Source organism: Ascaphus truei, chromosome 1 (assembly GCF_040206685.1).
Source record: "Ascaphus truei isolate aAscTru1 chromosome 1, aAscTru1.hap1, whole genome shotgun sequence".
In the NCBI taxonomy this organism is placed as follows: Eukaryota; Metazoa; Chordata; class Amphibia; order Anura; family Ascaphidae; genus Ascaphus; species Ascaphus truei.
This window is the reverse complement of record NC_134483.1, coordinates 122,980,532-123,008,101: the sequence shown is the minus strand read 5'-3', so window position 1 is coordinate 123,008,101 and position 27,570 is coordinate 122,980,532. Positions and strand designations below refer to the sequence as shown.

The 27,570-nt window shown below is 42.5% G+C and overlaps 1 pseudogene; it reads left to right on the top strand.

Moving 5' to 3' along the window:
• Nucleotides 1-21,748, top strand: part of LOC142487563 (S-methyl-5'-thioadenosine phosphorylase-like) — a 113,406-nt pseudogene extending 91,658 nt beyond the window's left edge.
• Nucleotides 21,749-27,570: the final 5,822 nt, after the last annotated feature.

The following is a 27,570-nucleotide window of genomic DNA, read 5'->3' as shown; positions in this document are numbered from 1 at the left end:
GATGGCAACAGTTGTTCAAATTTATCAGTATTTTATCGAAAACTATGACTTTTACAAATTTTCGCCAGCTCCTCATACGTGGAAGCGTGCAATAAGGAAAAGGTTATGTAGCGATCCCTGTTTTTATCGTATTGAGCCACAATTTGTTGGAGGGTATTGGTGTGTATCAACGGCTTTTTCCTGTATCTATGATCATGCAGACGGCAAAAGGCGAAGGGTCGTGTTAAAACCAACTAAGAAACGACAGTCGCTGCCAAGCAATGCACCAGCTTCCAATGACGGTCCCACCGACAGTGACAACCCTTGCTGTCTATTCAGAACGCCTGAGCCGGATTTCGCGTGCAGTTTCGATCAAGCTTGCATGTACTGTACCTAAGCAATTTTCAGCCTCATCAGCTGACTACAGGTGGACTAGACCCGCTGCAAACTATCGACGTGGATGATCAAGAACACTGGACTGGCAGTGGACCGGCGCCGGCGCCAGCGCCAGCTGAATGGGAAATTCTATGGCGAGTATTGTTGCCTTATTATTTTTTATTTTGACAATACAGTATCAATATCGGCGCGATTCAAAAGTCAAGCGATTCTCCTGTAAGCAATATTATTGGCTGAGCGGCTTTTCCAGTACTGTGCTGCAGATACTGAACAATTGGTGGAACGCTAGGCACATGCGCATTGGAACCTTCTTGAAACGCATATGCGTGTCATTAAATCGACGGTAGGCGCATGTGCATGTGAACAGGAGACGCCCCCCGAGAAAATTATTGGTGGGACTGGCTGGGAACTTCTTTAGGGGGCTGACCATTACAGTAAAACTTTTCTTTTTGTTTTTCCTCAGAAAAGAAAACGACTAATGGAGGGATTTCGATAGATAATATCGCTTTGTGTAACAATGCCTGCACATTGCTGAATCGGATTTAAAAACCCACGTACCGGAGTCTACAGTTTAGTGGCCGCTGCTATTGATTAGGATAGAATACTGTACTTGAAACAGTATGCTGATGTTTTCTGGCCGTACAGTATACAATACTTTTTTATATACAGTATACTGTGTAATAAACCCGAAAAAATTAAAACTATGCATTTATTCTGCATGTATTACAGTACATACAGTATGTGTCTTCTATACAGTGCCAGTACATACAGTACAGTATGTGTCTTCTATTTTTTTTAATACTCTTGTACTGAGCATGCCTACACTATACAGTACAGTATGCCTGGACAGTAGTGTACATTCTAGAAACACTGTATTTTGTTACAGTAGCAAAGGAGCCAATGGAACAATGTAAAACAAATCAACATGTTCTTTTATTGGTGGAGTAAGTACAAAAACATTTATTTACAAATACTGTACGATGTAGAAATATTTTCAGTGCACAGCAATTCAAAACATCAACAGGTGTATGGTTTACTGCTACAGTAGTGAAAACATTTATGTATAGAAAGTAAAAACATTTACAATCTGTCAGTATGGTTTACAGTCACATGTTTTAAAAACAAATTCTTTATTCATAAAATATACAAAATGCAACATCTCCTTTATTAAAGAACGGCAAGTCAAAACATATACAGTGGGATGGTGTGCAAAACAGTCTGCACCAGTACAGTCCTCGAGGGCAGCAAACAGGCCCGGTTTTCAGGATAACCTTTGAAAACCGTGCCTGTTTGCGGCACTCAGGGAATTGAATTATGCAGGTCCTGTGTGTGTGTACAGCAATATAAACCTTTCTGTATAAATACAAGTTAAAAGACACACAACAACATCTCCTTTATTTAAGTACAGCAGGTCAAAACATGTACAATACAGTTCAGCAAAACAGTATGGTCTTACCTGTGATTAAAAAAAATCTTTATTCAGAAAATACAGTATACCAAACGCAACATCTCCTTTATTAAAGAAACATATACAGTACAGTGGGATGGTGTGCAAAACAGTCAGTCAGGCCTGCACCACTACAGTCCTCGAGGGCAGCAAACAGGCCCGGTTTTCAGGACAACCTTGAAAACCGGGTCTGTTTGCGGCCCTCCTGGACTGGAATTGTGCAGGCCGTGTGTGTGTGTACAGCAATGGAAATCCTCCCGGTGGAGGTCTGTGCGCCGCACAGCCGTAGAGGAAAGAACTTCAGAGAAGGCTGATGTGGTGACAAATAAAATTCTTTAATGACACAGTGTGCAAACGGATCCTCTGACGCGTTTCAGCCCGTCAGGCATTTGTCAAAGAGTGATCCGTTTGCGTGAACAGCATACTTTTGTAGCATGTGGAAACTGCAACACCTGTGTGCAAGCCCAGGATTGATGGGTCACAGGTGTATGCCTTACCACAACGCTTTATATTTCAACAGAATATATATTTTTTATATTTATATTTATATTACAACAGTATATATATATTGTATATTTTGTATATTTATATTACAACAGTACTATATATATATATATATATATATATATATATATATATATATAATATTTATATTACAACAGTATATATATATTTTTTATATTGCTGCATATTGATAGAACAATATATTGTATCCTGTTGATCTACTGTCTCTAATATTTTTACTTACCAGATTGTTTTTCTTTACATTGTAGGGAGACAACTCTTCTGGTGGACAAAATAAGTGAGAAGAATGATGAGAAGAGTGCATTAAGGGTCAAATACACTCTGCAGGAAAATCACAATCTCACTGTATCCGAGACCAGCATAAAGAAGATGAGACGCAGCATTGGATGGAAATATGGACGTGTGAGGTTATTACTGGACAGTACAGGAGGTAAAAGTGTTGTTTAGGAAACTGTACTGTACCGCTAAAATTATTTATTCCTTGTCATTACAGAGCGTACCCCATGATACGGGACGTAAACAAAATAAAAAGAGTGGTCCAGGCCCAGGCATGGATCGACAGTGGAGAAACTTTCCAGGATTGCATCTTCACTGACGAGTCTACTGTGTCGCTGGAGAGATTTGCAACCTTTGCATTCCACAAAAAAGGCCGCATACTGCACCGACACACTTTATTTGAGCAAATACCCAGTATGTACCTGGCAGATACCTGGAATGCGCCGCTCCTCACCTCTGACAAGCCCCGTTGCATTTGCCTTCCCAGCCTGGGTTCATGCCTGGCTGATGGGCGGCTGATCTGTTAAATGATAATGATTATCAGCCTAGCATGGCTAGCAGCCATGCTTTTAAGCAGATATGCTTTTAAGTATATATGTTTCAAGTATTTATGAAGTTTAAAAAGGAAGGAAGACTATTGAATCACTCACTCATCTCTTCTCTTTCCTCAGGTAAAAACATATTCCAATTGTCTGTCTATCCTGATATCCTCCCATGCTGTGTATTTAGTTCTTTTTAGGTAAAAACATATTCCAATTGTCTGTCTATCCTGATATCCTCCCATGCTGTGTATTTAGTTCTTTTTAGGTAAAAACATATTCCAATTGTCTGTCTATCCTGATATCCTCCCATGCTGTGTATTTAGTTCTTTTTAGGTAAAAACATATTCCAATTGTCTGTCTGTAAATCATCCCCCTACTGTCTTAATTTAATTCAGCTTTCACACTTGTGCAAGGCAAGGCAAGGCAACACCCACCTTAGAAAAACCATTTGCTTTAACTACCCTCACATGTGTTAATTAAGTTTGTTGTGCCAACCAGGTGACTTTCTAAAAGTATATAAGTAAACTCCTAACAGCCATTGCTGCTAGCAGCCATGCTTTTAAGCAGATATGCTTTTAAGTATATATGTTTCAAGTATTTATGAAGTTTAAAAAGGAAGTTCAAAAAGAAGTGGAAAAGTGGACATCACCTACTGCTTCTGAATCCTGCTTTTGATCTACGTTGGAAAAGAGGATATCATCTATCTAAGACTGCACATCTCAACACTTAACTATTGCTGTGATGCCGCCTTTATTTTTTATATTTGCTGCAACCGCACTTATTTTCAAATGATGCACTTCCTTCCACCAGTCTCCTTATGTCTCTAACTCTATTCATATATCTCCATCTCTCCTTTCTTCCCCACTTCTCAGTTCACATGAACTCCTTTCTTACCTGCGTCCTCTGTCACCACACAGCTATACCTCCTGCACTAAAACACACCCCTACAAATCATCCTCACACATCCTCTTTCTATCCATGCTTCTCCTCCTTGCTTCTGGGGATATCTCTCCCAATCCTGGTCCCTGCCTTATTTCTACTTGCTCTCGTCCTCGCCTCCCACATACAACTTCTACTCCTTCTGGTGTTAACCCCTCCAACCTCATACCCATCCCCTGCCACCCTCCCTCCTCTCTCCCTTTCTCCTGTGCCCTTTGGAATGCTCGCTCCCTCTCTAACAAGTTCCTCTCTGTGCATGACTTCTTTCTCTCTCACTCCCTGCTTCTCTTTGCTATAACTGAGACCTGGCTCACTCAGTCTGACTCTGCTCTGGAAGCTGCCCTCTCTTATGGTGGCCTTTCCTTCTCCCACACTCCGCGCACTGATGGCAGGGGTGGAGGTGTGGGGCTCCTGCTTTCCTCTCTCTGCCGTTACCGAACTATTCCTATTCCCCCCTCTCTTGCCTTTCCCTCCTTTGAGGTTCACACTGTCCAGATCTTCTCTCCTCTCCCTGTTCATGTGGCGGTCATGTATCGCCCACCTACCTCTACTCATCCCCCTTCTGCCTTTCTCTCTCACTTTGAATCCTGGCTCTCTTTCTTCCTCTCCTCAGACTCCCCTGTTCTTCTCCTTGGGGACTTCAACTGCCACATTGATGACCCCTCTCTCCCTTGGGCTTCCCGCTTTCTTTCTCTAACCTCTTCTTTTGGCCTTCAACAGTGGACTGCAGCCAGCACCCACAAGGATGGCCACTACTTAGACCTGGTTTTCACTAAAAATTTCTCTCTCTCTGATTTCTCCATTTCCCCTTTTCCTCTCTCTGACCATCACCTCATCTCATTCTCTCTATCTCGCTTCTCAACTTCTCCACCTCCATCTACACCCCGGTTCTGCAGAAACCTGCGCTCTATTCACTTACCTGACTTTGAGTCCACGTTACACTCCTCCCTCTCCTCTCTCAGATCTGCTACAGACCCTGACAAACTGGTCAGGAACTACAACTCTGCCTTGTCCTCCTCTCTTGATCTACATGCCCCGCTTTCTCTCTGCCGCACTCGCCCTTTTAACCCTAGACCCTGGTTAAATTCCCACACGCGCATGCTGCGTTCCTCCACTCGTTCCTCTGAACGCCTCTGGAGGAAATCTCATACTCTCGCAGACTTCCTTCACTACAAATTTATGCTATCCTGTTTCAACTCTGCCCTCTCGCAAGCTAAACAAGCCTACTTTTCTTCACTAATCAACATGCACAAGTCTAACCCACGCCGACTGTTCTCTGTCTTTGATACTCTACTCAAACCACCCTCCGCTGCCTCTCCTTCCTCCATCTCCGCTCAGGACTTTGCTGACTATTTTAAGGAAAAGGTGGAATCCATACGGCAGAACATCCCCTCTGTTTCTTCCTCCCATCCTACACCTCTTCCTAACTCTCCTCCTGCCTTCCTTGACTCTTTTTCCACTGTCTCAGAGGAGGATGTGTCGCTGTTGATCGCCTCTTCTCCCTCTACCACTTGCCCTCTTGACCCCATTCCCTCCCATCTCCTAAAACCTCTTGCTCCTACTATAATCCCTACGCTCACGCACATTTTTAACTCCTCCCTCTGCTCTGGAACCTTTCCATCCTCCTTCAAACATGCAACAGTCATACCATTACTCAAAAACAGCAAGCTTGACCCTACCTGTCTTTCTAACTATCGGCCTGTCTCCCTCCTGCCTTTTGCCTCTAAACTCCTTGAACGTCTTGTATTCGCTCGCTTGCTCCATTTTCTCAACACCTATTCTCTCCTAGACCCTCTACAATCTGGCTTCCGTACTGCTCACTCCACGGAAACAGCCCTCACTAAAATAACTGACGACCTCCATGCTGCCAAAGACAGAGGTCATTACACTCTGCTCATATTACTCGACCTCTCTGCAGCATTTGACACCGTGGACCACCCTCTTCTCCTTCACATTCTCCATACTCTTGGCATTCGGAACAAAGCTCTATCCTGGATCTCATCCTACCTCTCCCATCGTACTTTCAGTGTCTCTTCTGCTAATACCTCCTCCTCCTCTATTGATCTCTCTGTGGGGGTACCCCAGGGCTCTGTCCTGGGACCTCTTCTCTTTTCTCTGTATACACTCTCTCTAGGTGACCTAATAATATCTTTTGGGTTTAATTATCACCTCTATGCTGACGACACACAAATATATTTCTCAACACCCGACCTTACACCTACTGTACAAACCAAAGTTTCTGAATGTCTCTCTGCTATATCATCCTGGATGGCCCTCCGCCGCCTTAAACTCAACATGGCTAAAACAGAGCTCCTCATACTTCCTCCCAAACCTGGCCCTATTACCTCCTTCCACATTACTGTTGGAACTACGATCATTCACCCAGTAGCCCAAGCACGCTGCCTTGGGGTCACACTCGACTCCTCTCTCACATTTGCCCCTCACATTCAAAACATTTCTAAAACCTGTCGCTTTTTCCTCCGCAATATAACAAAGATACGCCCTTTCCTCTGTTGCTCGACTGCTAAAACTCTGACTCAGGCCCTCATTCTCTCCCGTCTTGATTACTGTAACCTCCTGCTGTCCGGCCTTCCTGCCTCTCACCTGTCTCCCCTACAATCTATCCTTAACGCTGCTGCCAGAATCACTCTACTCTTTCCTAGATCTGTCTCAGCATCTCTCCTCATGAAATCCCTCTCCTGGCTTCCGATCAAATCCCGCATCTCACATTCCATTCTTCTCCTCACTTTTAAAGCTTTACACTCTTCTGCCCCTCCTTACATCTCAGCCCTAATTTCTCGTTATGCACCATCCAGACTCTTGCGTTCTTCTCAAGGATGTCTTCTTTCTACCCCCTTTGTATCTAAAGCCCTCTCCCGCCTTAAACCTTTTTCATTGACTGCCCCTCACCTCTGGAATGCCCTTCCCCTCAGTACCCGACTAGCACCCTCTCTATCCAACTTTAAGACCCACCTTAAGACACACTTGCTTAAAGAAGCATATGAATAGGACTGTGGCTATTCTGAACACATGGCACATAAAGCTTGGCCCCCTGCAGATGCACTTACCAGAACTCCCTCCTACTGTCTCTGTACGTTCTCCCTACCTACCAATTAGACTGTAAGCTCCTCGGAGCAGGGACTCCTCTTCCTTAATGTCTAAAGCACTTATTCCCATGATCTGTTATTTATATTATCTGTTATTTATTGGATTACCACATGTATTACTGCTGTGAAGCGCTATGTACATTAATGGCGCTATATAAATAAAGACATACAATACAATACAATTAGGATTTAATAGGCTGCAAAGCTTCGCGTGTCTACCAGATGGCATAAATTCATGAATTGTAATTCAGTATATATATATATACTGTGCAGTATTGCAGCCAGCGGGAATAAAATGCTTCAATCCCTGACTGGAAAATAACCCAATGCACTCGGGCAGAAAACAGTCACAAACCTCAATACACCCGGGTATACCCGAATTCGTGGGACTAGCCGAGCTCGAATAAAGTGTGTCGCCAGTGTATCTTTGAAGCCGCGGCAAAAACACCCCGTAAAGCTGCATGTGTGGGGTGCCATCTCTAGGCGTGGACCAGGATGCATTGTCATCTTTGAAGGTAAAATATATCAAATATAATGTAGCCTTATGCACTGTACTTTCCTAGTGTAGCCTCACTGTATGCACTGTACTGTACTATTGTGCAGTTTTTTGAGCACTTTTCTTGCTATAGGAATCATGAATAAAGCTTTCTTCCAAGACAACATTGTCCCTGAGATAGTGCTATACATCACACGTGAGTTCCCGGATGGTCATCGTTTGCACCAGGACAACGATCCGAAGCACACCGCGTCAACAGCGCATTTCCTTGAGCGCGGTATCAACTGGGTGAAGACACCAGCGGAGTAAGTGCGGTAACCGTGTCTCATTTTTTTCCCCACAGTTTTTGTGTACTGTATCTCTTAAACTAATTGTCCTTTTTTTCAATGACAGATCGCCAGACTTCAATCCGATCGAAATGGTCTGGCATCAGCTGAAGGACCATATCCGGAAAGTGGTGAAACCCTCCAAAAAGGACGAGTTGTTGAAAGGCATAATGAGTTTTTGGAACGATGTACTCACCGTGGAACGCTGCAATAAATATATAGACTATATTGCGACTGTGTTGCCCATTGTGATCGCGCGTAATGGGCAAGCATCAGGAATGTAGTACTGTACTGTAGTATTGTAAGTACAGTATGATACAGGTAAGTATGGCACAGATTTTTTCGTTCCTAACAGTCAGAGTATACAGTAGTTACAGTTTTTTCTTTACAGAGAGAGCAGCACCAGCCATCTGGTTACATAGTATTTAACAGTAGTCAGAGTATACAGTAGTTCCAGTATAGACTAGTTTGACAGTAGTACAGTAACTGCCTACTAACTGCTCAATTTTTTTCTTCCCAGAGAAAGCAGCACCAGCCATCTACAGTAGTACTACACATCACACATTGCCATAATACAGTACGCACATAACTGCACTAATTTTCTGTTTTCTTGTCGTTTCAGGAAAAAAGGGTGGCCTTGGGGGAGGTGGGGTGTTGTGTCCGGTCTAATCTGTTTGTACAGTCAAATGTACAGTATATAAACAGCAGTAATGATGTACATAAAACCTCTCAATGAACTACTGTACTGTACACAGAATGAGGAAAAAGATAGAGACGGAAAAAATAATATTACTATATATATATATATATATATATATATATATATATATATATATATATATATATATATGCAAATACAACTGTATGCTCATCTGCATGTCTTAGGCAGGTCTGCAACCCCGCCTTTCCCCATTATCACCCAGCATACAGCACTTCCACTGCAGCAAGGGATTCTGGGAAATGACATGCAAATGAGCACACTGTGTCCCTTTTTGCCTCAAAAACCATTTTTAACATGGTTCCCTATAGGCTTAAGCTTGCTGCATGGTCACAGCTTTGAGCACAGCCAGGGTTAAGGTGCATACCGAGAAAACCACCCACAGACAGCTGTTTCTTTTTTTTTTTTATTTGCAAAGATAACAATTCACATATTAACAACCAGTAAGTATCCCTTTACAAAAGGTAATAAACAAAAAACATCACTATACATTCCTTATAATGCCAAGACAAAACAAACTACACAATGGCAAAATAAAATTTCCATTTTGTACTAAGTAACATTCAAAAGGAAACACAAAAACAACCACCCGAAAAATTACATTTTATACTTTCTGTATTTCCCTTTCTTTAAGGAATCTTTCTACTTGCTCTAACATACCCCGTGCCTCTGCATTGCTCTTTGCGATGCCCTTTAGAAATTCACAGAGTTTTTCTACTGTAGCGAAACCAAGTTCTTCCCTATACTTCCTCATAGGCTCTGTTTCAACTCCTTTTACTCCCTGTCCCTGACCCCCTTTACTTTCCCAATTCTCTCCACTTCCACTCTCACTTCTACTTTCCCCCATTACCTTATGTTCAGATGCTTTCACCTCCCCTCCTAAGTCCTCCTTTTTTTTGGTTCTTTCTTACCAACAGCTGTCCTCTTCCCTACTTCTCCTTCACTCACAGTCTCCTTCTCCCTCACCTCTCCCCTAGCCTCTTTTATTTTAACCCACTGTACATGCTCCTTTTTTAATTCTTCATATTGCTCTTTTGTCAGCTGTTTTCTCTGGTACATCATTTTTTCCAATCTTTCTATAATCTGTTCATCACTACTACCCCCATGCTGCTTCCGGAAAATACCCACCCAAAACCGAACATCTCCCACTGCATCCTCAAAATCTTCCATTTTCTCTTTTAGGGTTACTTTCCCTGATATTTTTCCAACTTTACTTTCTTTCTAGGCTCCACTTTACTTTGGCTATCATTATCTTTCTTTGTTTCTATCCCTTGCGAAGACACGTTTTCACTTCCACTAACAACAACCCCTTTACACTTACACTTTCCCTGTTTGCCTTTTCCACTCGCACCACCAGGGCCTGCCTTCTCCTCTGTTTCTAGCGCTTCCCTATCTAACTTCTTATTTTCCTCTTTCCCTTTACTCACGGTCTTTTCCTCTTCCCCACTCCCGTCAATACTTGCCAAATCCAGCACACAAACCTTTGCCTTCACCACCCTATCTTGCCGTAGCTCACTCTTTCCCTCCCCTTCAACTGTACAAACATCATTGTCACTTTGTAAACTACGTTTTTGCGCCCCTTTCTTGGGTCCGGTCGTGTCCATTATTTCCACTTCCACCTCCCCCTCTATTTGGCCACTCTCTACCATTTTTTCCCTTCTTAAATCCTCCTCATACATTGCTGTTATAGCCGGATCAATCCCTCCCTCTTGGGAACTCTCAATCTCACAAATTCCCTGACCCTCCACTTTCTCTTCCTCTTCTTCTAGCACAATGCCCCCTTTTGCTGCCAGGGCATATGACCTTTTTGTGCACTGCCTTGCCAAGTGTCCTTCCTCTCCGCATAGATGGCATCTCTTAGGGACTCCACAGTTGGCTGCAGTATGTCCCTCTTCCCCACAATTATGGCACACAATTCCCGTTTTCGTGCAACCCTCCTTTGTATGTCCATAAGTGTGGCAATGCCTGCAATATAGAGGCTGTCCCGGGTAAAACAAAAAACCTCTGTCCCCTCTGATATTGAACATGGCCGGTGGGTGCGTCACTTCTCCTGCACATGATGGATCCCGTCTGAACCGTACCCAGAAAAGTCTCTTCCCATTAAACATGCCATACGGGTTTTTAAGTTCTTCACCTCCTCTGATCATTTCATAATACCTTTTCAAAAAAGTCACAATCTCCTCTTTCCTTGCATATGGATTGTACATGTGAATTACAAGTGGTCTCTCCTCCAGCATAAAACTTGGAATTACCTTGATGCCATATAAGACCGGATCACCAGACTTCTCCTTGCACTTTTCAAAAGTGCACCAAACATCCGCTTCTTGATGACAGGTTAGGTCATAAATCCCCTGTGCAGGGAAATCCTGAAGGCAGAAGATCCTCTCAGCATCCAGACCAATCAATTGCTTCAGCACCTTCTCCACTATCCACTGCAGGTTCACTCGACATCTCTCGGTCTCCTCGATCAGGAACCGGATGGAATTGCGCATTCCAGCTTGCGACGTCATCTCCACTCTCCCAAGCTCAGGTGCGGCACCCCAAAAGCAGCAAGGGACTTTAGCCAGTAAAGGCGATGTCCCAGGGCAAAGGTGCCGGCCCCTCACTTCCGCATCTGCTCGCTCAGAACCGCTCGCTCAGGGTCACTCCTCTCAGCTCGAGATGGCGTGCCCCCCCAAAAGCAGCAGGAGTCTTTAGTCCCCGAAGGGACGATGACCCAAGGCCAAGGGGACCCAGTCTCAGCTACACAGCTGTTTCGATCTTGATGGGTCTCATCAGTGTGGGGTTGATTTTAACTGGATATGCATAAGAGGCTATGGGATAGGCTATACCATAATACTGAGTTAAGTTATGGTGAGTAAAAAAAGTGACAAAAACCCTCCACAGGAAAGTAAATATGCAAATACAACTGTATGCTCATCTGCATGTCTTAGGCAGATCTGCAACCCCGCCTTTCCCCATAATCACCCAGCATACAGAACTTCCACTGCAGCAAGGGATTCTGGGAAATGACATGCAAATGAGCACACAGTGTCACTTTTTGCCTCAAAAACCATTTTTAACATGGTTCCCTATAGGCTTAAGCTTGCTGCATGGTCACAGCTTTGAGCACAGCAAAGGGTTAAGGTGCATACCCAGAAAACCACCCACAGACAGCTGTTTCGACCTTGATGGGTCTCATCAGTGTGGGGTTGATTTTAACTGGATATGCATAAGAGGCTATGGGATAGGCTATACCATAATACTGAGTTAAGTTATGGTGAGTAAAAAAAGTGACAAAAACCCTCCACAGGAAAGCAAATATGCAAATACAACTGTATGCTCATCTGCATGTCTTAGGCAGGTCTGCAACCCCGCCTTTCCCCATTATCACCCAGCATACAGCACTTCCACTGCAGCAAGGGATTCTGTGAAATGACATGCAAATGAGCACACAGTAAGGCAAAAAGTTACACACCTGTATATATATATACTGTATAACAAAAACCCCTATAACCCCTAACATACACATACAGTACTGTATATGCACATCAATGATACTATAGGCCGTTCCCTGGCGAGATGTGTTTGCAGCAGAGAGAGATCCGCTGCTCTCTCTGCGCAAACATCGGCACATTAAAAATGATTTAAAATACATTTTTATTCATAGTGTAGATGTGCAGGGGGTCTCCGGAGCTGAAACGCATTGGTTTCAGGTCGGGGGACCCCCTGCTTCCCGAGATACAGGCCCCTTTATGAGGTGCCGGTATCCCTCTGCATTTAAAAGGTCCCGATCACGTGACCGCGGCATGTAAACCAAGCAGAGGGATACCGGCACCCCATGAAGGGGCCTGTATCTCGGGGAGCAGGGGTTCCCCGGACCTAAAACCACAGCGGTTCAGCTCCGGAGACCCTCTGCACATCTACAGTATAAATAAAACACACACATCAATAAAGAATCGTTCCTTACCTTTGCGGCTATGTGTTATGGTAACGAAGAAGCATAAATGTATTTTTAATAATATTGTACAGTGAGCAGGGGGTTCCCTGAGCCAGAAATCAAAGCTCCTGCATAATATTATTGAAATACAGAAATGCTGCTTCATTACCATAGCTGATAGCCGCTAAAGCAATGAAGGGGTTAACCCACCGTGCCCGATTTATTGTGGGTATGTCACGGGAGACTCCTGTGGCGGGTAGGATCTCGGTGGCCGGAACAGCAGGAGCGTAGTAGGGGTCACAAGCAGAGATCAGAGGCGGGCGGCAGATAGAGAAGTCAGGTAACAAGCAGGGGTCCGAGGCAGGTGGCAGGTAGCGAAGTCAGGTAACAAGCAGGGTTCTGAGGCAGGCGGCAGATAGCGAAGTCAGGTAACAAGCAGGGGTCTGAGGCAGGTGGCAGGTAGCGAAGCCAGGTAACAAGCAAGGGTCTGAGGCAGGCGGCAGATAGCGAAGACAGGTGACAAGCAGAGGTCAGCAACGAGGAGACTGGAACAGGACAGGTGAGCAGGGGCAGGTCTGGGAGCAGGGACTGAGAACGGGAACAAACAGGGACAAGCCAGATTACCAGCAAGGGCCTATACAGCGAACAGACTCAAATACAGGTACAGGAACAGATCAGGATCAGAGGCATGTGCATAGGAGTCTGACTTGAAACAGAGGCAAGGGAGGATCAGGAAAGGGAGGTTTATATAGGCAGGCTGAGAGGTGGAGCACAGGTGCAGAGGTGTCAGGTATCAGGGTCTGGAATGTTCCTTAGTTTAGCAGCAGCAATCCCGGTGGACAAGTATAGGTACTGCAGGCTAGAACAAGACATTGAGAGTGGTAGCAGTCCCGGTGTCCAAGCATGGGTACAGCAGGCTAGAGAATATGACAGGGTAGCGGGGGTGGGTGAAGGGGGTATTTGGCCCTAGGTGTGAGTTTAGGACTTGCGGGGGATTTGCGGGTGCACTTAACCCCTTCACGACCGTAGCAGTTAATACTGCTACGGTCATGAAGGGGTTAACCACTCCCGCTAACCCCCGCAAGCCCTAAACAACCACCGTTGGGGCTAATACCCCCTTCACCCACCCCCGCTACCCACAATAAAAAAAATTCACACACAGCAGCCGCCCAAAAAAAATAAAAATAAATCTAAATAAATAAATAAATACATGAATATAAATAAATAAATTTAAAATACATTTTTATTCATAGTGTAGATGTGCAGGGGGTCTCCGGAGCTGAACCGCATTGGTTTCAGGTCGGGGGACCCCCTGCTTCCTGAGATACAAGCCCCTTTATGAGGTGCCGGTATCCCTCTGCATTTAAAGGTCCCAATCACGTGACCGCGGCATGTAAACCAAGCAGAGGGATACCGACACCCCCTAAAGGGGTCTGTTTCTCGGGGAGAAGGGGGTCCCCGGACCTAAAACCACAGCGGTTCAGCTCCGGAGACCCTCTGCATATCTACAGTATAAATAAAACACACACATCAATAAAGAATCGTTCCTTACCTTTGCGGCTATGTGCTATGGTAACGAAGCAGCATGAATGTATTTTTAATAATATTGTACAGTGAGCAGGAGGTTCCGTGAGCCAGAAATCAAAGCTCCTGCACAATATTATTAAAATATAGAAATGCTGCTTCATTACCATAACTGATAGCCGCTAAGGCAATGAAGGGGTTAACCCACCGTGCCCGCTTTATTGTGGGTAGCGGGGGTGGGTGAAGGGGTATTTGGCCCTTGGTGTGAGTTTAGGATTTACAGGGGGGTTGCGGGTGCACTTAACCCCTTCACGACCGTAGCAGTTAATACCGCTATGGTCATGAAGGGGTTAACCCCTCCCGCTAACCCCCGCAAGCCCTAAACAACCACCGTTGGGGCTAATATCCCCTTCACCCACCCCCGCTACACACAATAAAAAAAATTCACACACAGCAGTCGCCCAAAAAATAAATAAATAAATCTAAATATATAGATAAATACATGAATATAAATAAATAAATTTAAAATACATTTTTATTCATAGTGTAGATGTGCAGGGGGTCTCTGGAGCTGAACCGCATTGGTTTCAGGTCCGGGGACCCCCTGCTTCCCGAGATACATGCCCCTTTATAAGGTGCCGGTATCCCTCTGCATTTCAAGGTCCCGATCACGTGACCGCGAAAAGTAAACCAAGCAGAGGGATACCGGAACCCCCTAAAGGGGCCTGTATCTCGGGGAGCAGGGGGTCCCCGGACCTAAAACAAAAACGTTTCTGCTCCGGAGACCCTCTGCACATCTACAGTATAAATAAAACACACACATCAATAAAGTATCTTTCCTTAGCTTTGCGGCTATGTGCTATGGTAACGAAGCAGCATGAATGTATTTTTAATAATATTGTACAGTGAGCAGGGGTTCCCTGAGCCAGAAATCAAAGCTCCTGCACAATATTATTAAAATACAGAAATGCTACTTCATTACCATAGCTGATAGCCACTAAGGCAATGAAGGGTTAAGGCAGAATAGCATGTTTATTGGGGACATTTGCCCCCAATAAACATTGCAATAAACAACATACAGTACACCCCCTGTGTATTTAAAATACATAAACAATAAATACATTAAATACATATTTTTAATGTGTCTGTTAAACCTCCCTGCCTTGACTGTAATCTATGTAAGCCCCCTCCCCCTAATGTGTCTGTTACACAGATTACAGTCAAGGCAGGAAAGTTTAAGCCCCCCTCCCCCTATAGTGTCTGTTTAATCTCCCTGGCCTCTGTTTCTGTGAGTGCAGTGTATGTAAATGTGGAGATGGGGAGCGGGATCCCAAGTATATATAAGGCAGTGCCTCACTGCCAATGGCCCACCTCGTGAGGCCTAACCACCCCCACCCACTACCCACTACCCACCTGCCCATGGCCCTCCGCTGCTGCAAAACAGAGACAAAAATTAAAACATCCAAAGTAATGTCCCCTAACCCCTTAATCACCATAGCGGTTATTAACCGCTACAGTCATTAAGGGGTTAACCCACCCCCACCCACCACTCGGGATGCCTACATAACCTCCCACACTAACCCCCCACCCCGTGAGGCCTAACCACCCTCACCCACTACCAACAAGGGAGGCCTACCCACATACCGTTGGGGAACATGTTCTGGAGGCCTGCTGGTGGGTCCCGCCAGCACCATGGCTCCCAGGTGGTCTCCTTGGGTCACTGTGGGCCATAATTGTGTCCCCATGGTAGGCCCGCGGATGTCTGAGAGCCCCGGGTCAAACCCTCAGGTGTCTGCGGGGCCTCGGGTAGTTCCTACGGGGGTCTGGGGAACTCATGGGTGCTCACTACGGGTCCGCGGTGCCACCACAGAAGTGGGAGCACACATCATCATCCCCGCACCTACGGGTCGGTGGTGCCCCCACAGAAGTGGGACCACACAGCTTCATCCCCGCAGACTACGGGTCCGCGGTGCCCCCACAGATGTGAGGCCACCGCTTCATCCCCGCATGTGTTACCCGTGGAACCACCAGCCTGATACCCGTGAGATACCCGAGAAAACCACAGGTGGTCTCCAGAGACCTCATGCGGAACCACAGAACAAACCCTGAATGTAAAAAAAATAAACCTGGCCTATACATTCAATACATACAACCCCCCCACCAACACCTACAGTACAATAATGTGCAAAATAACTATTATCCAGATATGGATAGAATATTAATTGCCCATTATTAAAAACATTAACTAGCATATTCAAATAAAGAAAGTACTACTGACCTCATCAATAAGAAGTCTCCGTCGCCAGCAACATCCTTGTCTTGCCCACAAAATACATAGCAAATACAAAGCCAATACATTGCAAGTACATTCAGATATCAATTAACCCCTTAAACACCTTATCAGATAATAACCGCAAAGGTAATTAAGGGGTTAAGCCACACTGGCCCGATACCCACCCTTCACCCATGAATTTGTACAGTGGCTTCATCATGCAACTATATACACAGTATATACAGTATGTATATATATATATATATATATATATATATATATATATATATATATATATATATATATATATATATATATATATATATATGTGTGTGTATATATATATATATATATATATATATATATATATATATATATATATATATATATATGTATATATATGTATATATATGTATATATATATATATATATATATATATATATATATATATATATATATATATATGTATGTATGTATGTATGTATGTATCTGTATATATATATATATATATATATATATATATATATATATATATATATATATATATATAAAGATAACAGCAGGCACTTCAAAGGCTCCAAAGAAATAGGTGCTTGTTCAACAAAAATAACAGGAAACCAGGTGTCCCACCAAGGAGACAAAAAACAGCACTCAAGATATATTGCAAAAGTGTATTTGAAAAAAAGCAGGCACATATAAATCCAACGTTTCGTTCCTGTATAGGACCTTCCTCAGGGGCGTGCTGGAGAACACTGCCCAAGGAAAACATATATACCCATCACCCACCTGTTTGCATAATCAAGAACCAGCTGATTGTAATTAAAAACGGGAGTACTGTAGGCGCATGGGAGCCCTGTCATCACTGTGCAGCATCTCAGCCTCAGCACTCCTCTGTTTACACTTAGCTATCAATGCCAGACACACCGCACATGTGCGCCTGCGGGTGGAGCCAGTGCGCACACCAGTCATTCTAAGGCATCCCCCGTTGCCATGGCGATGCAACTAAAGCGTCTGTAACCATGGGAGTATAGGCAGAAGCAGACTGCAATAGGGAGCAGGGGCACTGAGCCGTTTGAACATGATGACGTCACATCACCAGCAGCAACAGGTCCTGTAACCAAAATGAAAGTGCAGTATTAAAAACACATGAAGAGGTGAAAATATATACTCCAGATGCACAGTATTACTAAAAATCACTATCAATAGTGCAACAATAATAAATATACTAATATCACTCTAACATGCTAACAAGAGAAATGAAAAGTGAATGCAGATTTGCTTGTAAGAGTTTGAAAAAGCAGACATAAAGGAATGGAAGGAACAGGAAGGGGGAGTGGAGGAAAAGGGGAGAGGGAAAGGGTGATGGGAGGGAAAGGGGGAGGGGAAAGGGGAAGATGGAGGGAGGGAAAGGGGGGGAAGGGCGGCATAGGGGGAGGAGGGGAAGGAGTGCTAAGGAGCAAAAATGGGGTCACATAATAAGGCAAAAATAAGCCCAAACTTAATGTGAAAATGTATAAACGCTTTGAGGAGAGGGATATGAATGTAAGGACCTGGATGCAGCACTTAAGAGAGCCAAGGATGTCCCCAGAGAACAGCTCCTGCTGCCCTCTTCGAATGCACAGAAGCAAGATAGGTTCCATGTCACTAGTACATTTAGTACTGCATCAAGAATGATTAAGACGTCGATCCAACAACACTGGAATATATTGGCGAATGATGCCACCATTGGCAAGAATTTTGAGCATCCCCCACTATTTTGCTACAGAAGAGGGTGAAATATCGGCGATACATTAACTAGGGCAGACCCGGTGGAAAAATATGGTAAACCTACAACTTGGCTGAGTAAGAAAAAAGGTGTCTTTAAATGCCATGGATGCACCAACTGCCAATACCTTATTCTTGGCACGCAGTATTCACATCCCCATAGTGGCAAACCACGCCTTATTCAGGACTATATGAACTGTGAAAGTAGATATGTTGTCTACTTTATCCGGTGCCCTTGCGGACTATATTATGTCGGTAAAACGACACGCATGCTAAAGGAGCGGATTACAATGTAACGAAAACAGGGGAGCGTCAGTACCTGAAAAAATATATAAAAAATACCATAGTGTATACTGCTTACAAACAAAATACATTAAATGGTAGGGCTCCAAGGAGCAACAGAGTGCTGGATCAAGGATTATAGTCCATAAACAGCATATAGTTAGGGAGAACGATATCCCAGAAGAGAGACAACAGAGCCAAGGTAAAAAGCCAAAATGCAATTTATCCACAAATGATAAAATTTAAGGCTTACAAGATACCAGGTAAAAACAGGCGTGGGTAACAGGTTAGAGTTGGAACATCGAGTCGCGACCTCGTGGACCTCCTGCACGTCTGTCTTCTCCGCCGGTATCTGTCCTGTGCTGCAGACTGGATGCCGATACGTCACTTCCGGTTTGACGGAACACTTGGCGCCACCGGAGCATCAGCTGGAGACTGTCTCCCTCAGGATGTCACGTTGAGGGCTACGCTCTACGCGTTTCGCCGTATAGGGTGAACGGCTTCGTCAGGAGTGACGTAGACCTATAGGAGGATACTATATATACCCTTCCCAATTGCCCTGACCTTTCTCCCTATAGGTCACAGCATATGATGAACTAATTCGTTTGGTAGTTTGCACTCACCACTATAACAAATCTCATCACAGTTTTATACACATATATTAAAATACAATTTAAACTTTAATACAATATATAATAATAAAAATTTGATTTTTACTCATAATTAAAAATATATAATAAATGGCAAAACACATCTTACTCAATAAAATTCATAAAATAATCCCCACATATTTCTCTAATTAGAAAAAACGCCGATTGATGTGTCTCCAAGGGAAAGAAAAAGAAAAAGAAAAACAAAAACACAATGAGTATTCAATAAAACACTGTATATAGTCTCGCAAATTCTTTTAAGTATACATTTCTTAAACAAGCTTATATATATACATGTTTAAACTCATATAATTAATGTACATCATTCATAAAAAAGCATTTAATTCGAAATCCACATTGAGTCCCAGTGGAACAAGTGTTTTGAGGGTAAAAATCCAGAAACTCTCTCTCTTTTTCAGAGAGACGATTCTGTTTCCACCTCTCCAGTGTGGTAACACCTGTTCCAATACAGTAAACTTGAGACCCGATGTGTCTCCGTTATGTCTTTGGATAAAATGATTGGACAAAAAATGTGTTGTGATACCTCTTCTTATGTTCCCAATATGTTCAAGTATGCGTGTTTGTACTTTTCTTGAAGTTTGACCCACATATTGTAGCCCACATGGGCAAGAAACAAGGTATACTACATGATCTGTTTTACATGTTAAAAGTTGTTTCACATCAAACCGTTTTCCTGTCACGTGTGATGTAAAACTAAATTTATCATCAGTCCTGTATTTACAGGCCGTACATGTAGTGCAACCATAAAAGCCCTTATTTTGTGTCAGCCACCTATTTGCAGTAGGTTTCAATTTTTGCAAGGCACTAGGGGCCAGTTTATCTTTTAAGGCTTTAGCTCTTTTAAAAATAACATTTGGTTTGTCTGGGACAATCTCCCCCAGTACAGAATCATTTTTAACAATATGCCAGTACTTATGAATAATTTTTGAGATTTTTTCTGATTGGCTGTTATAGTTAGTAATAAATGAATACTCAAAGGTATTTTTTGAACTCAAAGGTTTTTTGCTTTTTTCACACAACAAATCTTTTCTGTCTAGATTTTCCGCTTTTATTAATGCATTTTTTATATCCTTATCTTTGTAGTTTTTTTCTTTAAATCTATTCTGTAAGAAAGCTGATTGACTTTGGAAACTGCTATCATCAGAGCAATTTCTCCTGATACGTCGTATTTGCCCATATGGGACATTTTGCAGCCATTTAGGGTGATGACAACTATCCATGGATATATAATTATTAATATCAACACCCTTAAAAAAGGTCTTGGTTTTAATAAGACCATCTTCAATGAAAATTTCTAAATCTAGGAAGTTCACTTTTTCCTGGCTATATTCACATGTAAAATGTAAATTTAACAAATTGTCATTCAGATAATGGGTGAACTGGATAAGTCCCTTTTCGTCACCCTTCCACACAAAGATAATATCATCTATGTACCTACGCCATAGGCACAAATTTTCACCCAGCTCCGCAACAGACCATATATGGTCTTCTTCCCATGCTCCCATCAGGAGATTTGCGTAGCTGGGTGCAAATCTCGTGCCCATGGCGGTACCACATTTTTGTAGATAATATGTACCCTTGAACATGAAGTAGTTGTGCTCTAAGATGAATTTGATACCATCAAGAATAAAATTAGCCTGTTCATTTGGCATCTCTGAGTCTTTGGCTAATGCTCTGTCAACTGCTTCATGTCCGTCTCTGTGGTTTATACAGGTATATAGTGAGGTGACATCGCACGTCACCAAATACCATCCCTTTTCCCAGACTTGATTGTCTAAGATACGCAAGATGTCTGTGGTATCTTTAAGGTATGAGGGAAGTTCTTTTACGTATTTTTGTAAGTAGACGTCTATGTAGGCGGATAAATGGGACGTTAGAGAGTCTATTCCTGCAATTATGGGCCTTCCTGGGGGGTTAGAGATACTTTTATGCAATTTAGGAAGGTAATAAAATATAGGTCTAACTGGGTTATCTCTATACAGGAAATTATATTCTTCATTATTTATTACTTCTTCCATTTTACCTTTATCTAGCAGAAGTTTTAGATCTTTTAAAAAATCTGCCGTTGGGTCTTTTTTTAAAGGTAAATAGGTATGGCTATCTCATAAGATCCTATTGGACTCAGCAATGTAGTCTTTTCTATCTAAGATAGCTATACCTCCCCCCTTGTCAGCTTGTTTTATAACTATAGAAGTATCTTCCTGTAAAGTTTTTAGAGCTGTTCTCTCAGAATTAGTTAGATTATTTTCAGACATTTTTTCTGATTCTACCAATTTTTCAAAATCTTTTTGTATCAGATTTGAAAATACCTCTAAATTATTACCCTTTGCAAACTTGGGATAGAATGCAGAAGGTAATTTCAGACCAGAATGGACTAAGGTAGGTATTCCTATAGAGTTATTAGCTGAGCAATTCTCATTTGAATCTTTTTTCAGATTATCAGATGTTCTCTGCTCTACTTCTTTTGTTCTGAAAAACCTTTTAATAGTGAGTTTTCTAAGGAACCTTTGTGCGTCCACAAAAAGACCAAAATTACTGGGACCTACAGTTGGAGCATATTTTAGTCCCTTTGACATTAATGATTTTTCTGGTTCAGTAAGTACTTTTGAGCTAAGGTTGAAGATATTATTCCCTATCTCTTGCTTTTCTTGAGATGTTTCTTTTTTTCTTCTTCTTCCCCGTTTTCTTCTACTCTTGTTCTTTTCCTTTCTGATGAGGGATCCCTCCTTGCCAGTGGAGCGTATTTGTTTGCTCTCTGAAAAGAAGTGGACCCCCCCTCCCCTAAAAAATCCTTTTGATTTTCATTCCTAGGGACATGTTTGGTAAATAGTTTTTCTTTTTGGACTTCCCTTTGTTCTTTTCTATTGTTAGTCACTATTTCTATTTCAGAATCAAAGTCTATACTTATAGTCCTTTTGGGAGTTTTTTTAACATTGATCTGTATATTTGACTTATTAGGAGTATTTTTTGGTTTGGTAGGAGTTCTGCTTTGTTTGTTTCTCCAATTCTCCTGTTTTGGACTTTGTCTATATTTGTTTTGTGCCTCTTTTATATGTTTAAAAGGTTTTTTCTTTTCCCTTGATTTATCCCTCTTAGAAATTAATTTTTTATTCTGGGGTTTTTCATAGGTTTTTGTGGGGAACTTAGCTTCAATTATTAAAATCTCCTTGGCACTATCCCTCTCATCAAGATCAGGTTTTCTCGGAGGTCCATCTTTATAATCCTCTTCATCTCTAAGAAATTTTTTAACTTTCTTAGTGATGGTCTCCTTTCTGATCTTGTCTAAATACTCCTAATAAGTCAAATATACAGATCAATGTTAAAAAAACTCCCAAAAGGACTATAAGTATAGACTTTGATTCTGAAATAGAAATAGTGACTAACAATAGAAAAGAACAAAGGGAAGTCCAAAAAGAAAAACTATTTACCAAACATGTCCCTAGGAATGAAAATCAAAAGGATTTTTTAGGGGAGGGGGGGTCCACTTCTTTTCAGAGAGCAAACAAATACGCTCCACTGGCAAGGAGGGATCCCTCATCAGAAAGGAAAAGAACAAGAGTAGAAGAAAACGGGGAAGAAGAAGAAAAAAAGAAACATCTCAAGAAAAGCAAGAGATAGGGAATAATATCTTCAACCTTAGCTCAAAAGTACTTACTGAACCAGAAAAATCATTAATGTCAAAGGGACTAAAATATGCTCCAACTGTAGGTCCCAGTAATTTTGGTCTTTTTGTGGACGCACAAAGGTTCCTTAGAAAACTCACTATTAGAAGGTTTTTCAGAACAAAAGAAGTAGAGCAGAGAACATCTGATAATCTGAAAAAAGATTCAAATGAGAATTGCTCAGCTAATAACTCTATAGGAATACCTACCTTAGTCCATTCTGGTCTGAAATTACCTTCTGCATTCTATCCCAAGTTTGCAAAGGGTAATAATTTAGAGGTATTTTCAAATCTGATACAAAAAGATTTTGAAAAATTGGTAGAATCAGAAAAAATGTCTGAAAATAATCTAACTAATTCTGAGAGAACAGCTCTAAAAACTTTACAGGAAGATACTTCTATAGTTATAAAACAAGCTGACAAGGGGGGAGGTATAGCTATCTTAGATAGAAAAGACTACATTGCTGAGTCCAATAGGATCTTGGGAGATAGCCATACCTATTTACCTTTAAAAAAAGACCCAACGGCAGATTTTTTAAAAGATCTAAAACTTCTGCTAGATAAAGGTAAAATGGAAGAAGTAATAAATAATGAAGAATATAATTTCCTGTATAGAGATAACCCAGTTAGACCTATATTTAATTACCTTCCTAAATTGCATAAAAGTATCTCTAACCCCCCAGGAAGGCCCATAATTGCAGGCATAGACTCTCTAACGTCCCATTTATCCGCCTACATAGACGTCTACTTACAAAAATACGTAAAAGAACTTCCCTCATACCTTAAAGATACCACAGACATCTTGCGTATCTTAGACAATCAAGTCTGGGAAAAGGGATGGTATTTGGTGACGTGCGATGTCACCTCACTATATACCTGTATAAACCACAGAGACGGACATGAAGCAGTTGACAGAGCATTAGCCAAAGACTCAGAGATGCCAAATGAACAGGCTAATTTTATTCTTGATGGTATCAAATTCATCTTAGAGCACAACTACTTCATGTTCGAGGGTACATATTATCTACAAAAATGTGGTACCGCCATGGGCACGAGATTTGCACCCAGCTACGCAAATCTCCTGATGGGAGCATGGGAAGAAGACCATATATGGTCTGTTGCGGAGCTGGGTGAAAATTTGTGCCTATGGCGTAGGTACATAGATGATATTATCTTTGTGTGGAAGGGTGACGAAAAGGGACTTATCCAGTTCACCCATTATCTGAATGACAATTTGTTAAATTTACATTTTACATGTGAATATAGCCAGGAAAAAGTGAACTTCCTAGATTTAGAAATTTTCATTGAAGATGGTCTTATTAAAACCAAGACCTTTTTTAAGGGTGTTGATATTAATAATTATATATCCATGGATAGTTGTCATCACCCTAAATGGCTGCAAAATGTCCCATATGGGCAAATACGACGTATCAGGAGAAATTGCTCTGATGATAGCAGTTTCCAAAGTCAATCAGCTTTCTTACAGAATAGATTTAAAGAAAAAGACTACAAAGATAAGGATATAAAAAATGCATTAATAAAAGCGGAAAATCTAGACAGAAAAGATTTGTTGTGTGAAAAAAGCAAAAAACCTTTGAGTTCAAAAAATACCTTTGAGTATTCATTTATTACTAACTATAACAGCCAATCAGAAAAAATCTCAAAAATTATTCATAAGTACTGGCATATTGTTAAAAATGATTCTGTACTGGGGGAGATTGTCCCAGACAAACCAAATGTTATTTTTAAAAGAGCTAAAGCCTTAAAAGATAAACTGGCCCCTAGTGCCTTGCAAAAATTGAAACCTACTGCAAATAGGTGGCTGACACAAAATAAGGGCTTTTATGGTTGCACTACATGTACGGCCTGTAAATACAGGACTGATGATAAATTTAGTTTTACATCACACGTGACAGGAAAACGGTTTGATGTGAAACAACTTTTAACATGTAAAACAGATCATGTAGTATACCTTGTTTCTTGCCCATGTGGGCTACAATATGTGGGTCAAACTTCAAGAAAAGTACAAACACGCATACTTGAACATATTGGGAACATAAGAAGAGGTATCACAACACATTTTTTGTCCAATCATTTTATCCAAAGACATAACGGAGACACATCGGGTCTCAAGTTTACTGTATTGGAACAGGTGTTACCACACTGGAGAGGTGGAAACAGAATCGTCTCTCTGAAAAAGAGAGAGAGTTTCTGGATTTTCACCCTCAAAACACTTGTTCCACTGGGACTCAATGTGGATTTCGAATTAAATGCTTTTTTATGAATGATGTACATTAATTATATGAGTTTAAACATGTATATATATAAGCTTGTTTAAGAAATGTATACTTAAAAGAATTTGCGAGACTATATACAGTGTTTTATTGAATACTCATTGTGTTTTTGTTTTTCTTTTTCTTTCCCTTGGAGACACATCAATCGGCGTTTTTTCTAATTAGAGAAATATGTGGGGATTATTTTATGAATTTTATTGAGTAAGATGTGTTTTGCCATTTATTATATATTTTTAATTATGAGTAAAAATCAAATTTTTATTATTATATATTGTATTAAAGTTTAAATTGTATTTTAATATATGTGTATAAAACTGTGATGAGATTTGTTATAGTGGTGAGTGCAAACTACCAAACGAATTAGTTCATCATATGCTGTGACCTATAGGGAGAAAGGTCAGGGCAATTGGGAAGGGTATATATAGTATCCTCCTATAGGTCTACGTCACTCCTGACGAAGCCGTTCACCCTATACGGCGAAACGCGTAGAGCGTAGCCCTCAACGTGACATCCTGAGGGAGACAGTCTCCAGCTGATGCTCCGGTGGCGCCAAGTGTTCCGTCAAACCGGAAGTGACGTATCGGCATCCAGTCTGCAGCACAGGACAGATACCGGCGGAGAAGACAGACGTGCAGGAGGTCCACGAGGTCGCGACTCGATGTTCCAACTCTAACCTGTTACCCACGCCTGTTTTTACCTGGTATCTTGTAAGCCTTAAATTTTATCATTTGTGGATAAATTGCATTTTGGCTTTTTACCTTGGCTCCGTTGTCTCTCTTCTGGGATATCGTTCTCCCTAACTATATGCTGTTTATGGACTATAATCCTTGATCCAGCACTCTGTTGCTCCTTGGAGCCCTACCATTTAATGTATTTTGTTTGTAAGCAGTATACACTATGGTATTTTTTATATATTTTTTCAGGTACTGACTCTCCCCTGTTTTCGTTACATTGTACTCTGAGTGTGGACCCTGAAACAGTCCTATAAGGGTTTGAGTGTTTTTACTTTTATTTATTGCACGGTGATTTTATATAATTTATTTTATTCAATTTATATTTTTTCATTGTATTTGCATATAGATATAGTGTTTGAGCGCCATCTAGTGTCCTTTATATGTAAAGGAGCGGATTAGTCTGCATAGATCATCTATTAGGAAGGCATTGGCCGACAACACTGGATTGGAGGACCATAAATTGCAACCAGTTGCGAGGCACTTAAAAAACTTTAAGCATAGCCTTGCAACGCTGAGGTGCATGCCTATTATGCAAGCGCACACGTCCATTCGTGGTGGTGACAGAGGAAATTTATTACTGCAATTGGAAACAAGGCTCATCTATGAACTTGATACTATGGCACCCAGAGGACTTAATGAGGATTTTAAACTGGGTTGCTTTTTGTAGCAACAGTAGTATCATTGTAGGGAGATAAATTTATGAGTTAAAGTTGGGGATCTTACTGCCATCTGTCACCTCTGTGTAGTTAGAATTATCCGTTTCTGTATTCATCTTTGGGCTTATTTTTGCCTTATTATGTGACCCGATTTTTGCTCCTTAGCACCCCTTCCCCTCCTCCCCCCTTTCCCCCCCTTCCCCCCCTTTCCCTCCCTCCATCTTCCCCTTTACCCTCCCCCCTTTCCCTCCCATCCCCCTTTCCCTCTCCCCTTTTCCTCCACTCCCCCTTCCTGGTGAGTAGGTGGGAGGGTGGGGGTGGTGAGTGAGTGGGAGGGTGAGTGGGAGGGTGTGGAGGATGAGTGGGTGAGTGAGTTGTGGGTGGGTGGGTAACTGCAGTGTTACATCAGCGCAGCCCCCCGGGAACCTCCAAGCGAGGCCTCCCAACCCCCACACAGAGACAAGGCCGCGGCCACCCCAGGGACATCGTGTGGCCTTCCAGCCCCCACACATGAGACAAGGCCAACCTGAACCTCACTGCACCCGGAAAGAGCACGAGCTGCGCCGATGTCCCACCTCCCCCCCAGGGCACACTCATTACCTGGCCTGGGCCCTCCCCATAGTGGGACCTGCGGACGCTCTGGCCCAACATGATGGGCCCGGCAGTGGATGGCCCGATTGAGGTGGGGGAGCGGATGGCCCAATAGGAGGGGGGGCGGATGGCCTGATGGGAGGGTGGGAGGATGGCCCGATGGGTGGGGGGGGTGGATGGTCCAATGGGAGGGGGGGCGGATGGCCCGATGAGAGGGGGGGCAGATGGGCCGATGGGAGGGGGGGGGGCGGATTGCCCAATGGGAGGGGTGGGGATGGCCCAATGGGAGGTGGGGGGCGGATGGCCTGATGGGAGGGTTGGCGGATGGCCCGATGGTGGGAGGGCAACAGATGGCCCTGCAGGGGCCTGTGGCAGACAGATGCGCGGAAGGTGCTGGCTGCCGGAAGGGGGAGGAGTGAAAGCGCTGATGAGGTGGGAAAGTATTGCTGA